This window comes from Bos indicus x Bos taurus, chromosome 3, assembly GCF_003369695.1.
Source record: "Bos indicus x Bos taurus breed Angus x Brahman F1 hybrid chromosome 3, Bos_hybrid_MaternalHap_v2.0, whole genome shotgun sequence".
Lineage (NCBI taxonomy): Eukaryota > Metazoa > Chordata > Mammalia > Artiodactyla > Bovidae > Bos > Bos indicus x Bos taurus.
In genome coordinates this window covers 93,644,363-93,658,700 of record NC_040078.1, presented here as the reverse complement: position 1 = coordinate 93,658,700, position 14,338 = coordinate 93,644,363, and the positions used below count along the sequence as shown (strand labels likewise).

Here is a 14,338-nt window from a genome sequence, read left to right as displayed (position 1 = left end):
GCGACCTGTCGGTCCTGGGATTGTTAATAGAAAGAGCCCGCCTGGAAGAACTGGAACCCCAAAGTGAAATTCCTAAAATTCCATGTGTTCTTTTCGGCCCCGCGCACTGTTTCCCTCGGAATGCCTTTCAAACGAAATTGAGCAACACGCAAACCAAAAGAGTGTGTATTTGGAGCCTACTGTGTATCAGTTGTCGCATTTCTAAAATCTCTCGGATTTTTTGGTAGGCATTGATGGTCTCCATTTTACTAGTGTGTAGGAAAATTGAGAACCCTTGACTTGCTCAGGATCTTGAACCTGACATCATTTCTGATGTGATTCCATATTCTACAAAACCCCAAGGGCCTCCCTTCTTAGAACTCAAAATCTAGTGAACCCATATAGTATGGAGGAAAGGAAATATTCTGATTGAGGTTGCACTTTACACACTAACGCCTTGTTGGCCTTTGTGTCCTGCAGAGATCTAACCTGTAATCCTGTAGACCCTTTTGGACTCACTTTTAAAAGCTTCTTAAATAATGCATACATTTATTTGTTATTGTTCAGTTGCTAAGTCCTATCTGGCTCTTTAGCGATCCGACGGGCAGCAACACTGCTCCACTCCCCTGTCTTTCACTCTCTCCTGGAGTTTGTGCAAATTCACGTCTTGTCTTTTGGGTTGGTGATGTTCTATCTCATCATCGTATCCTCTGCCTCTCCCTTCTCCTTTTGCCTTCAATCTTCCCCGGCATTGGTCTTCCCTGTTAGCTCAGTTGGTCAAGAGTCCGCCTGCAATGCAGGAGATTCCTCGGTAGGGAAGATCTGCTGGAGAAGGGATAGGCTACCCTCTTCAGTATTCTTGGGCTTCCCTTTTGGCTCAAGAATCTGCCTGCAATGCCGGAGACCTGGGTTCTGTCCCTGGGTTGAGATCACCTGAAAGAAGGGCAAGGCTACCCTCTCCAGTATTCTGGCCTGGAGAATTCCATGGACTGTAAAGTCCATGAGGTCGAAAAGAGTCAGACAGGACTGAATGACTTTCACTTTCCCAGCATAAGGGTCTTTTCCAGTGAGTCAGCTTTTTGCCTTAGGTGGCCAAAATATTGGAGTTTCAGCTTCAGCATCAGTCCTTCCAATGAATATTTAGGGTTGATTTCCTTTAGGATTGACTGGTTTGATCTTGCTGTCCAAGCAACTCTGAAGAGTCTTCACTAGCACCCCAATTTGAAAGCATCAATTCTTTGGCACTCAGCCTTCTTTATCATCCAACTCTCACATCCGTATATGACTACTGGAAAAACCATACCTTTGACTATTTGGACCTTTGTCGGCAAAGTGATGGCTCTGCTTTTTGATACTCTGTCTGGGTTTGTCATAGCTTTCCTTCCATAGCACAGGCGTCTTTTAATTTCATGACTGCAGTCACAGTCTGCAGTGATTTTGGAGCCCAAGAAAATAAAGTTTGCCACTGCTTCCACTTTTTCTCTTTGTCATGAAGTGATGGGACCAGATGCCGTCATCTTAGTTTTTTGAATGTATACTGTTGGGGTATGAGGTTGAAAGACGAGAGTGAAAAAGCTGGCTTAAAATTCACCATTTTAAAAACTAAGATCATGGCGTCTGGTCCCATCACTTCATGGCAAACAGGAGGAGAAAAAGTGGAAGCAGTGACAAAACCAGACTGGATGAAGCACAAGCTGGAATCAGGATTGCCAGGAGAAATATCAGTAACCTCAGATACACAGATGATACCGCCCTTATGGCCAAAGTGAAGAGGAAGTAAAGAGCTTTTTTTTTTTTTTAAAGAGCCTCTTGATGAAAGTGAAAGAGGAGAGTGAAAAAGCTGGCTTAAAACTCAACATTCAAAAAATGATGATCATGGCCTCTGGTCCCATCACTTCAAGGCAGATAGATGGGGAAAAAATGGAAACAGTGACAGACTTTATATTCTTGGGCTTCAAAATCACTATAGATGGTGACTGCAGCCATGAGATTAAAAGATGCTTGCCCCTTGGAAGAAAAGCTATGACAAACCTAGACAGTATATTAAAAAGCAGAGACTACTTTTCCAGCAAAGGTCGGTCTAGTCAAAGCTATGGTTTTTCCAGTAGTCATGTATGGATGTGAGAGTTGGATGATAAAGAAAGTTGAGCACCAAAGAATTGATGCTTTCGAACTGTGGTGTTGGAGAAGACTCTTGAGAGGCCCTTGAACTGCAAGATCCAACCAGTCAATCCTAAAGGAAATCAGTCCTGAATATTCATTGGAAGGACTGATGCTGAAGCAGAAGCTCCAATACTTGGCCACCTGATGCGAAGAACTGACTCATTTGAAAAGACCCTGACGCTCAGAAAGACTGAAGGCAGGAGGAGAAGGAGACGACAGAGAATGAGATGGTTGGATAGCATCACCTACTCGATGAATATGAGTTTGAGAAGCTCCGGGAGTTGGTGATGGATAGGGAAGCCTGGTGTTCTGCAGTGCATGGGGTCCCAAAGAGGCTGAGTGACTGAACGGAACTGAACTTTCACCCTTATCAAGAGGCTCTTTAGTTCCTCTTCACTTTCTGTCATTAGAGTGGTATCGTCTGCATATCTGAGGTGGTTGCTATTAGTCCAGCAGTCTTGATTCCGTCTTGTGATTCATCCAGCCTGACATTTGTTTGTAGCTAATGGAAAAGCTGAGTTGTTAATGTATGTCCAAGCACAGCATGTCAAGTACATTTTTTGCTGCCACTGGCGTAATTGAAATGCAAGGTTTTCTTTAGAAAAGTGATCAGACTAATTCATTTCTGTGTGGGTCATTTGGTTAAGATTTTTAGTTAATTTAAAAAATTGTACAATTCATGAATACTTTTCCTTTAGATTTCTCTGTTGTTTTAAATGTTATTTAGCAATGTTTTGTAGTTTTTAATGTAAATGTCTGTTACATATTTTGTTAAATTTATCCCTGTTTTTGTTAGTACTGTGAATATTTTTTAAAAGTTTGTAGTTTGGGGGGTGTATTGATCTTGTATCTTATGACTTTGCTCAAGCTACTTTAAAAAAAATAGAAAAAAATTTAATCAAAAGTTGGTTCTTTGTAAAGATCAATAAAATTGCTAGATCTTTAGCCAGGATAACCAAAGGAAGACTGAAATAACCAATATCAGAATGAAGGAGCTACTGTCACTACTGATGTAAAGCCACATATATTGTTTTTTTTTTTTTTTTTTTTATGTTTTCTTAAGATTTTCTTTATAATCTGTTATCTGCAAATAAAGACAGCTTTACTTATTCCCTTTCAATCTGTGCTTTATATTTCCTTTTCTAAAAAATGCAATATCTAGGACTTTTTGTAGAATGTAAGAGAAAAGTGGTGAGAAGAGACATCTTTATATCATTCTAGCTCTTGGTTTTCCCATAGATGCCTTTTATCAAATTAAGGACGTTTTCTTCTATTCTTAGTTTGCTGATTTTTTTTTGTTTTTGCTTTTTTCAATCATGGATATCATGAATGTGTTTTGAAATGTGTTGAAATACTTTCTCAGCATATATTAAGGACGTATGTTTTTGTTCTTTATTGTGTTGATGTGGTAGGTTTTATTGATTGTGAATTTAACTTGACATTGTTGGACCTTAGTTCCTGGACCAGGAATTGAACTCTCACCTTTGACAGTGAAAGCTGAGTCCTAACCACTGGACTGCCAAGGAATTCCCTCCATTGAGTTTTTTTTTTTCCAGTTGATTATTTTAAAAGTTTCATTCTACCTTTTCTGTTGACTTACTAGTTCTCTTCCTCTTCTCTGAATGGTCACACAAAGCTAACAGTTTTTAAAATGTGTACTGAAGACCTCTGGGGTCTCTAAGACCCCATTCTGTTTCGTTAAGCCTCACATTAATGAAATTTGCAAAGATGTAAAACAGTGCTGCCATTGTCACTAAACTTTTAAAAATTCTTTTTGAAAATACAGCTCTTTAAAAAAACTGTTCTTTATTGGGAACTTCCTGGTAATCCAGTGGTTAGGACTTGGTGCTTTCACTGCTGCGGGTGCAGGTTCAGTCCTTGGTCTGGGAACTAAGATCCCACAAGCCATGTGGTGTGACTGGGAAAAGAAAATGTTCTTTGTGTGAACATGTGATTGGTTTAATTTTTATTATTTCTGAATGAAATATTTTAAAGATTTCTTAGTTTTAACTTATAATACAGTAATGTTGATATATATAATCCAGTTTTTTAAGAGTACTGTTGGTGCTAAGACTAAAAAGTTTGAGAGTCACAGCTCTAGGTTTTAAAATGTACACGTTTTGGAGAAGGAAATGGCAACCCACTCCAGTATTCTTGCCTGGAAAAGTCCATGGACAGAGGAGCCTGGCAGGCTGCAGTCCATGGGGTTACATGACTGAGCATGTGTGCATGAGGGTGGAGGGTCACGGGTTGGTAGCAATAAACTGGTAGAACTAAAAAAAAAAAAATTGTACACGTTTGACTTACTGCACTACTTCTAAATATATCACTTCAGCTTACAACAGTGTTCTTTGATTTTCTCCCCTCTTTTCTCTCCTTTGTACTGTTTAAATAATACATTTTACTTTTCTAAGTTGCACAGTATATTGTTTTTACTTTTTCTTTGATGAGTTATTAAAGAAATTAGGAAATAAGAAAAATAGTTGTGTATTTATCCACATGCTCCTGTTTCCAGTACTCTTCCCTTTTCTCTAGATCCCAAATATCCATCCTGTATAATGTTTCTTTACCTAAAGAACATTTTACCTTTCTTATAGTGTAGATCTGCTGATGATAGGTTCTTTCTACTTTGTCTGAAAATATCTTTATTTTACCTTTATTTTTGAAAGATATTTCAATGCACTTAGCTTTTCTTCCTACTGCACTTAAATTTTTTAGAAAATTTTATATATTTAGTTGGATCTTTGTTGCTGCACGGGGTTTTCTTTAGTTGTGGTGAGCAGGGATGTTCTCTGGTTGCAGTGCAGGGCCTTCTCTTGTTGCTGAGCACAGGCTCTAGGATGTGCGGGCTGCAGAAGCTTGGCGTGTAGGCTCAGTTGTGGCTCTGGGGCTCTAGAGCACAGGCTCAGTAGTTGCGGCACGTAGGCTTAGTTGCTCTGAGGCATGTGGGATCTTCACGAATCAGGGATAGAATCCATGTCTCTTGCTCTGGCAGGTGGATTCTTTACGACTCAGTCACCAGGAGAGCCCTCTACAGCACTTTAAAAGTGTTACTTCATTGTCTTTTGGCTAGCATTGCTTCTGATGAAAATTCAGTGGTCACATTTTTTCGTTTTAAACTGTCCACAGTACCTCTAGCTCCCTCTGCCCCACCCCTAGCTTAGATTTTTCTTTTTATCATAGGTTTTTAGCTATTTGTCATGTTGTAGTGTCTTTTATTTCACTTTGGGTCCATTCTTGCTTCCGAGATCAGTTGGTTGATATTTTGCATCTAATTTCAGTATTTTTTGACTTTTTAAAAAAGAAAGTTATTAAGTTTATTGTTTTTTGTACCTGGCGAATTAGCTATGTAATTCAATAAATATTAAGCTATAAAACAGTTTCATAGATTCCAAGTATAGGACATTGTCCTTGTTGACCTTTCTTATTTTTAAGTTTATTTATTTATTTTCTTGCTGCATGTGGGCTTTGTCTAGTCTCTGTTGAGATTCCATATTTATTCCCTTGTTATATTCATATTCTTCTGTATATCCATGAATTATAATACCTATTTTAAAGTTCTTGTTTGCTAATTATGTTATTTCCAGATCTGTTTCTTGTTCTCTTTTTTTGGCTGCATCATGCAGCTTGTAGGATCTTAGTTCCCCATCCAGGGATTAAACCCAAACCCTCTGTAGTGAAATTGTGGAGCCCTAACCACCAGACCTCCAGGAAGTTCTCTGGATCTATTTCTTGTGACTGATTTTATTTTCTTTCCTGCTTCTTACCATTTCTTATATTTTATTGTAAGCTAAACATCATGGGTCCTAGTGTGTTTAGATTTTTGTTGTCTTTTTGAGTCAGGCCTATATTTGAGGTTTTTAAAACAGATTTTTTTTTTTTTTTTGGTCTGTGTTCTGCCCTTCATGAGATCTTAGTTTCTGACCAGGGATGGAACTGAGGCCCTCGGCAGTGAAAGCGCTGTGTCCTTACCACTGACCGCCAGGGATTTCCGTGAGGTTTTTTTGGCTGAGCTGGGTGAAGATCTTTAGTTGCAGCATTAACTCTTGGTTGCAGCATGTGGGATCTAGTGCCCTGCCGAGGGGTCAGACCTTGGCTCCCTGCATTGGAGTCCCAGTTTGAAGTTTGTCACTGGACTACCAAGAAAGTCTCTCTGAGGTTTTTAAAGCGCTATTGAAGGGACTTCTCTGGAGGTCCAGTGGTTAAAGAATGCAGGAGCACAGGTTTGATCCCTGGTCTGGGAATTAAGATACTGCATGCGCAAGCCACATGGTGTGGCCATAAATAATAACAAAACAAAAACAAAAAATGCTGTTGTAAACTTTTAAAGTTTAATTTTCTAATTGTTGGTCGTATATAAAATACAGCTTTTTGTTTGTTTTGATTTATTACCTTATACCTATTAAAACATGTTAATTAGAGTTATGTAGTAGTGTTTTGTATTTTAGAAATGATGAATCTAAACCCTCGGTTGAGATGGATTGGAAAAGGATTAAGAGTGGAAGCAGAATAATTTGGAGTTTTTTAGTATTCTTGGAAAGATATGGTAGTGACTTGACTTAGGAATTGGTAGTGGAGTTAGAAAGAAGGGGATGAACTAGAAATTTATTTGGGAGGTTTGATAGGCATACAGCAGAAAATAGATGACACAGTCAGAATAGGGCTAATTTAATGAGAGTTTTGGAGAAGGAAATGGCAACCCTCTCCAGTGTTCTTGCCTGGAGAATCCCAGGGATGGCGGAGCCTGGTGGGCTGCCATCTATGGGGTCGCATGGAGTCGGACTGAAGCGACTTAGCAGCAGCAGTGAGAGTTTAATTAAGGGATTACTTCCAAAGATAAGGGAGAGGTATGGAAAAACCACAATAATATACTACTTCATGTCTAGTGACAGTAGCTCTTGCCACCCCTAGGTGCAGAGGACCTCTCAGAAGGAATGTCTTAGTTCATTTAGGCTGGTGTGACTAAAATTCTGTAGACTGGGTGACTCATAAAAAACATAAATTTATTTCTCACAGTTCTGGAAACTAGGAAGTTCAAGATCAAGGTGCTGGAAGATTTGGTGTCTGGTGAGAGCCTGCTTCCTGGTTCATATACGTCTTTTTGCTGTGTTCTCATATGGCAGAAGGGACAAGGGAACTCTCTGAGGTCACTCTTGTATGGGCATTAATTCCATTCAGTGAAGGCTTTACCCTCATGACCTAATGACTTCCCAAGGTTCCTCCCTCCAAACATTAAATTAGAGGTTAGATTGCAGCATAAGAATTTTGGAAGAATGCAGACATTTAGTCAATAGCAAGAACAGAGGACTAATCTTAGAGGAGTGATTAGTATGCCATAGCCAGCCCAAGATACTTTAAATGAGAAAGAACAGGGGAAATTATCTGTGTGGAGTTTAACCCCCAAAACATATATCCAGTCTTAACCCTTAGAACCTGTGAATTTGACCTTTGGAGTCAGAATGTTTACAAATGTAATTAAGTTGAGGATCTTCCCCTCTTGCTTCTCTGCACCCCCACCAGGTGGCTTGTGGGACTGGGGATTGAATTTGGGCCCTTGGCAGGAAAGCACAGAGTCCTAACTACTGGACCACCAGGGAATTCCCAGGTTGAGTATCTTGGTGAGAACATCTGATCCATCCTAAAGTTTTAGGCCAGACCCTAAATCTAATGTCTGGATTTATAGTGTTTATAAGATAAAGGGATAGAATTTGAGACCTAGAGATACAGGGGAGAAGGCCATGTGAAAATTAGAGTTGTGCTGCCACAAGCTAAGGGAAACCACAGCCCCCAGAAGCTGATACCGTAAGAAATCTTCCCTAGAGCCTTCAGAGGAACAGTGGTCCTGCTCATACCTTGATTTCTGGACTTCTGTCTTCCAGAACTATGAGAGAGTAGATACCTGTTGTTTTTAGCCACCAATTTTGTGGTAATTTCTTATAGGAAATTACCTAGGAAACTAATACGTGTTCCAGTTTTTTGAGAGTTTCATGTCAGAACCAAACTAACAGCCAGAGGGTAAGGGAACCTATTCATGAGAACCTATTCATAGGATCTACACAGGTCACCTCAGCAGTAGAGGTGGAGAAGATTGAGTGGGTCTGGGGTGAGATGGGAGGTAGTTAGCAAATAGAAGATGTCTGGCACAGGTAGAACCAGTAGGATTTGCTAATGTATTGGATCTGTGTGTTTTGTGGGATGTTGATTAAAGATAAGGAAATGTCAGTAAAGATTAAGCAGCTGAATAGATGTTACGCCATTTCCTGAGTAGGGAAAGACTGGATAAATATAGTTTCCTACATGTTAAGTTTGAAGTGTTTGTCTGACATGGTTAAGTAGATACGTCAGGGAGGCAACTGGTTACCTAACACTGGGTTAACGAGAGATCTGGCCTGAAGATAATACTGTAGAATTCGTTGGATTTATAGATAACATTTAGAATCATGTTATCGGTAATCAGATATTATAGAGGCAAAGTTATTAGTCATTAGTGGTCTTGATGGGAAGTCAGTCTCTAAAACATTCTACTGATTTATAAAACAAAGACAAGTAACAAAATACTGTGGTATAATTCTATGTATATAAAGTTCAAAAACATGTAGAACTAAATAATATTCAGGATAATGGTTACTTCTGGGTGAAGGGGTAAGTAGCATCAGGGAAGGGTATGTAGGGACTTCAGAAAATTGATACATTCTATTTAAGCTGTGTCATGAATACAAAAATATTTTTAAAATATATTGTTTTATATTTAAATATTTTACATATGTTCTAAACTTCATTTATATGGATTTAATCTTTACTGTATTTTAAATATGAGACTGCCATGTCCAATAATTTGGCAAATAATGTCATAAAGCCTTAAAAGGAAATATTCTGGATAAAATGCAGCAAATTCAATTACAGAGTAAAGGAAATCCCCAGCATTCCCACTCAATTCATAGAAGCTGGAAATCACCACTGTAAGCAGGCCCTGAAATAGCCAAAGATTAGAGACTAGACCTTTGCCAAAACCAGGTGGGAAGTTTGAATGGAGACTGTGAACTGTAATATACATATATAAACGTGAACTAACAAAAGCTGATTATACTTCAGGGAAATGGTAGATCTAAAAGTCTGCTTATGGAAAAGAGAAATAGGGGACCTTGTCAGTTTTGGCTTGGATTTTTGAATGAGAAAAATATCTCCTAAAAATGTGCAATCACATTTCTGTCCTCAGACTCAGGGTTTTAATTGACATTTCTTGCTTGGTTCAGGAAGTGTGTAGCTGAGAAATTATCAAAATGGTCACTGATGATGCCCCTGGGTAAGTAGCATTTAGCATAACCACCCGATGTGGCCTATCTTCTACCCAGGTTTCACAGGAGTCTAGTAAAATCTCACTAAAGATTAACTCAGAGACTTAAAGATTAGCTCATGGACTTCTATGTGGCTCAGTGGTTAAGACTCTGTACTCCCAGTCCTAGGGGTATGGATTTGATCCCTGGTTGGGGAACTAATATCCTGCGTACTGTGCCATGAGGCCTTAAAAAAAAAGAAAAGATTAGCTCACATCTTAAATTATGACACATGAACCTCTCTGATTAAGAACCAAGAGAATCAGGGGCTGTCCTGCTGGTGTAGTGGTTGGCAGTCTGCCTGCCAGTGCAGGAGATAACAGGTTTGATCTCTGGTTTGGGAAGATCCCACATGCCATGGAGCATCTAAGCCTATACACCACAATGCTGAGCCCTGTGCTCCAGAGCCCAGGAACCACGACTACTGAAGCCTGTCTTCCAAAGTCTGTGCTCCACACCAAGAGAAGACACTACAATGAGAAGCCCATACAGTACAATGAAGACCCAGCAGAGTAAAAAACAAATAAGTAAATCTTTAAAAAAAGAATCAACAGAATTAGATTCCCAGACTTCAGAAAATGGTATTAATGAAACACTATAAAGCAAGTGTGTTTAAAATTTATTAAATAAATATTGCATAGGAACCTGGAATGTTAGGTCCATGAATCAAGGCAAATTGGAAGTGGTCAAGCAGGAGATGACAAGAGTGAACGTCGACATTCTAGGAATCAGTGAACTAGATGGACTGGAATGGGTGAATTTACTCAGATGACCATTATATCTATTACTGTAGGCAGGAATCCCTTAGAAGAAATGGAGTAGCCATCATAATCAACAAAAGAGTCCAAAAGGCAGTACTAGGATGCAATCTCAAAAACGACAGAACGATCTCTCTTCGTTTCCAAGGCAAACCATTCAATATCACAGTAATCCAAATCTATGCCCCAACCAGTAATGCTGAAGAAGCTGAAGTTGAACCGGTCTATGAAGACCTGCAAGACCTTCTAGAATGAACACCCCCAAAAAATGTCCTTTTCATTATAGGGGACTGGAATGCAAAAGGAGGAATTCAGGAAACACCTGGAGTAACAGGCAAATTTGGCCTTGGAGTACAGAATGAAGCAGAGCAAAGGCCAATAGAGTTCTGCCAAGAGAACGCACTGGTCATAGCAAACACCCTCTTCCAACAACACAAGAGAAGACTCTACACATGGACATCACCAGATGGTCGACACCAAAATCAGATTGATTATATTCTTTGCAGCCAGATGGAGAAGCGCTATATAGCAGCAAAAACAAGATTGGGAGCTGACTGTGGCTCAGATCATGAACTCCTTATTACCAAATTCAGACTGAAATTGAAAAAGTAGGGAAAACCACTAGACCATTCAGGTATGACCTAAATCAAATCCCTTATGATTATACAGTGGAAGTGAAAAACAGATTTAAGGGACTAGATCTGATAGAGTGCCTGATGAACTATGGATGGAGGTTCGTGACATTGTATAGAAGACAGAAGTCAAGACCATCCCCAAGAAAAAGAAATGCAAAAAAGCAAAATGGCTGTCTGAGGAGGCCTTACAAATAGCTGTGACAAGAAGAGAAGTGAAAAGCAAAGGAGAAAAGGAAAGATATAAGCATCTGAATGCAGAGTTCCAAAGAATAGCAAGGAGAGATGAGAAAGCCTTCCTCAGCGATCAATTCAAAGAAATAGAGGAAAACAACAGAATGGGAAAGACTAGAGATCTCTTCAAGAAACTTAGAGATACCAAGGGAACATTTCATGCATAGATGGCCTCGATAAAGGACAGAAATGGTATGGACCTAACAGAAGCAGAAGATATTAAGAAGAGGTGGCAAGAATACGCAGAACTGTACAAAAAAAGTCTTCACGACCCAGATAATCACGATGGTGTGATCACTCACCTAGAGCCAGACATCCTGGAATGTGAAGTCAAGTGGGCCTTAGAAAGCATCACTATGAACAAAGCTAGTGGAGGTGATGGAATTCCAGTTGACCTATTTCAAATCCTGAAAGACAATGCTGTGAAAGTGCTGCACTCAACATGCCAGCACATTTGGAAAACTCACAGTGGCCACAGGACTGGAAAAGGTCAGTTTTCATTCCAATCCCAAAGAAAGGCAATGCCAAAGAATGCTCAAACTACTGCACAATTGCACTCATCTCACACGCTAGTAAAGTAATGCTCAAAATTCTCCCAAGCCAGGCTTCAGCAATACGTGAGCCGTGAACTTCCAGATGTTCAAGCTGGTTTTAGAAAAGTCAGAGGAACCAGCGATCAAATTGCCAACATCCGCTGGATCATCGAGAAAGCAAGAGAGTTCCAGAAAAACATCTATTTCTGCTTTATTGACTATGCCAGAGTCTTTGACTGTGTGGATCACATAAAGTGTGGAAAGTTTTGAAAGAGATGGGCATACCAGACCACCGGACCTGCCTCTTGAGAAACCTGTATGCAGGTCAGGAAGCAACAGTTAGAACTGGACATGGAACAACAGACTGGTTCCAAATAGGAAAAGGAGTACGTCAAGGCTGTATATTGTCACCCTGCATAATTAAGTTATATGCAGAGTACATCATGAGAAATGCTGGGCTGGAAGAAGCACAAGCTGGAATCAAGATTGCTGGGAGAAATATCAGTCACCTCAGATATGCAGATGACACCACCCTTATGGCAGAAATTGAGGAAGAACTAAAGAGCCTCTTGATGAAAGTGAAAGAGAAGAGTGAAAAAGTTGGCTTAAAGCTCAACATTCAAAAAAATAATATCATGGCATCTGGTCCCATCACTTCATGGCAAATAGATGGGGAAACAGTGGAAACAGTGGCTGACTTTATTTTTCTGGCTTCCAAAATCACTGCAGATGGTGACTGCAGCCATGAAATTAAAAGACGCTTACTCCTTGGAAGGAAAGTTATGATCAACCTAGACAGCATATTAAAAAGCAGAGACATTAGTTTGTCAACAAAGGTCCGTGTAGTCAAGGCTATGGTTTTTCCAGTGATCATGTATGGATGTGAGAGTTGGACTATAAAGAAAGCTGAGCGCCGAAGAATTGATGCTTTTGAACTGTGGTGTTGGAGAAGACTCTTGAGAGTCCCTTGGACAGCAAGGAGATCCAACCAGTCCATCCTGAGGGAGATCAGTCCTGGGTGTTCATCGGAAGAACTGATGTTGAAGCTGAAACTCCAATACTTTGGCTACCTGATGCAGAAAGCTGACTCATTTGAAAAGACCCTGATTCTGGGAAAGATTGAGGGCAGGAGAAGGGGACGAGAGAGGATGGGATGGTTGGATGGCATCACTGACTCAATGGACATGGGTTTGGGTGGATTCCGGGAGTTGGTGATGGACAGGGTGGCCTGGCGTGCTGCAATTCGTGGGGTCGCAGAGTCGGACATGACTGAGCGACTGAACTGAACTGAAACAAAGGATGAAATAAAAAAATGAAAAAAGAGCAATATATAATCAGACTATGAAGAACTAAATGTGACAGAGTAAAGAAATAGTGACCTGGAAGGTAGATCTGTAGAAATTACCCATGGGAAGCATAATTTCCATTTTCACATGGGCATATGAACCAATTCTGGGTTTTGAGACACAAGTAAAAGTCTGCTAAGACTGTTTCAGGGAATTTTTTTGCTTCCCTGAAATTGATGCTTTTTTCTGCATGAATTCCAACGTGGCCAGGGTTTGAAGCAGTTTAAACTCTCATAAGGTCTTTTGGGAATGCAAAATAATAGAGCCACATTACAAGAACAGGTGAGTACTGTCTTATGTAAAGTTAAATTCACACTTGTAGCAAGTGTGGAATTCCAGGGACACAGAAATCCCATTTTTAGGTGACTACCCATGAAAAATGAAAACTGTGTTCCCACAAAAGTTTATGTGGGAAGCCCCACCAGGGACTTCCCTGGTGGTCTACTGGTTGGGAATTCAACAGCCAGTGCAAGGGACACAGGTTCGATTCCTGGAATCATCTGGAAAGACTGTACATGCCACAGAACAACTAAGCTCAGCTAAGCTCTAGAGCCTGCAAGCCACAACTACTGAGCCCATATGCTGCAACTGGAGAAAGCCTGAGCACAACAAAGAACCAGCCCAACCAAAAATAAATTAAAAAAATTTTATGTGAGTTGTTACAGCTTTCTTCAAATTTGTCTAAAGTGCAAATAATCCAAATGCTCTTCAGTTGGTAAAGAAAGAAATTCTAGTATATTCATTACAGTGGAATGCTTCTCAGCAATAAAAAGGAACAAACTACAGAAGCATGCAACACCATCAAGAACCTGTGTTAAAATGCATTATGCAAAATGAAAGAAGTCAGATTTGAAAGGCCTAATTACTTAATGATTCTGTTTATATGACATTTTGGGGAAGGCAGGACACTGGAGACAGAACAAAGATGAGTAGTTGCTTGGGATTGTTAAGAGGGATTGTCTGCAAAGGGACACTGGAGAATTTCTGTGTTATGGAACTGTTCTATATCTTTATTATGGTGGTCGTACACAACTGTATGGATTCATCAAAACTCACTGAACTAACTGTATACCAAAATAATTTTTTTTGCTATGTATAAATTATACTACAATTAAAAGAAAAACAATGAATAAGAAAATAGTACAGTATTCAGAGTAAGTCAGAGTAAACTTACTGGAGAAATTTGGTTGTGAAGAAGAGTAACTGAAGAGAATGTGGGAGTCAACAGAAGGTTTTTGTTTTTAAAGCAAATAATGGAGCATAAACTGCATGCTGTTGCTGCTGCTAAGTCGCTTCAGTCGTGTCCGACTCTGTGCGACCCCGTAGACGGCAGCCCACCATGCTCCACCGCCCCTGGGA

General features: G+C 39.8%; 1 protein-coding gene across 1 annotated transcript in view; it reads left to right on the top strand.

The window, feature by feature from the left end:
• The window catches only part of ZYG11A (zyg-11 family member A, cell cycle regulator), a 63,407-nt gene that overhangs the window by 943 nt on the left and 48,126 nt on the right, over positions 1 to 14,338 (top strand). The gene's annotated exons all lie outside the window — the stretch shown is intronic.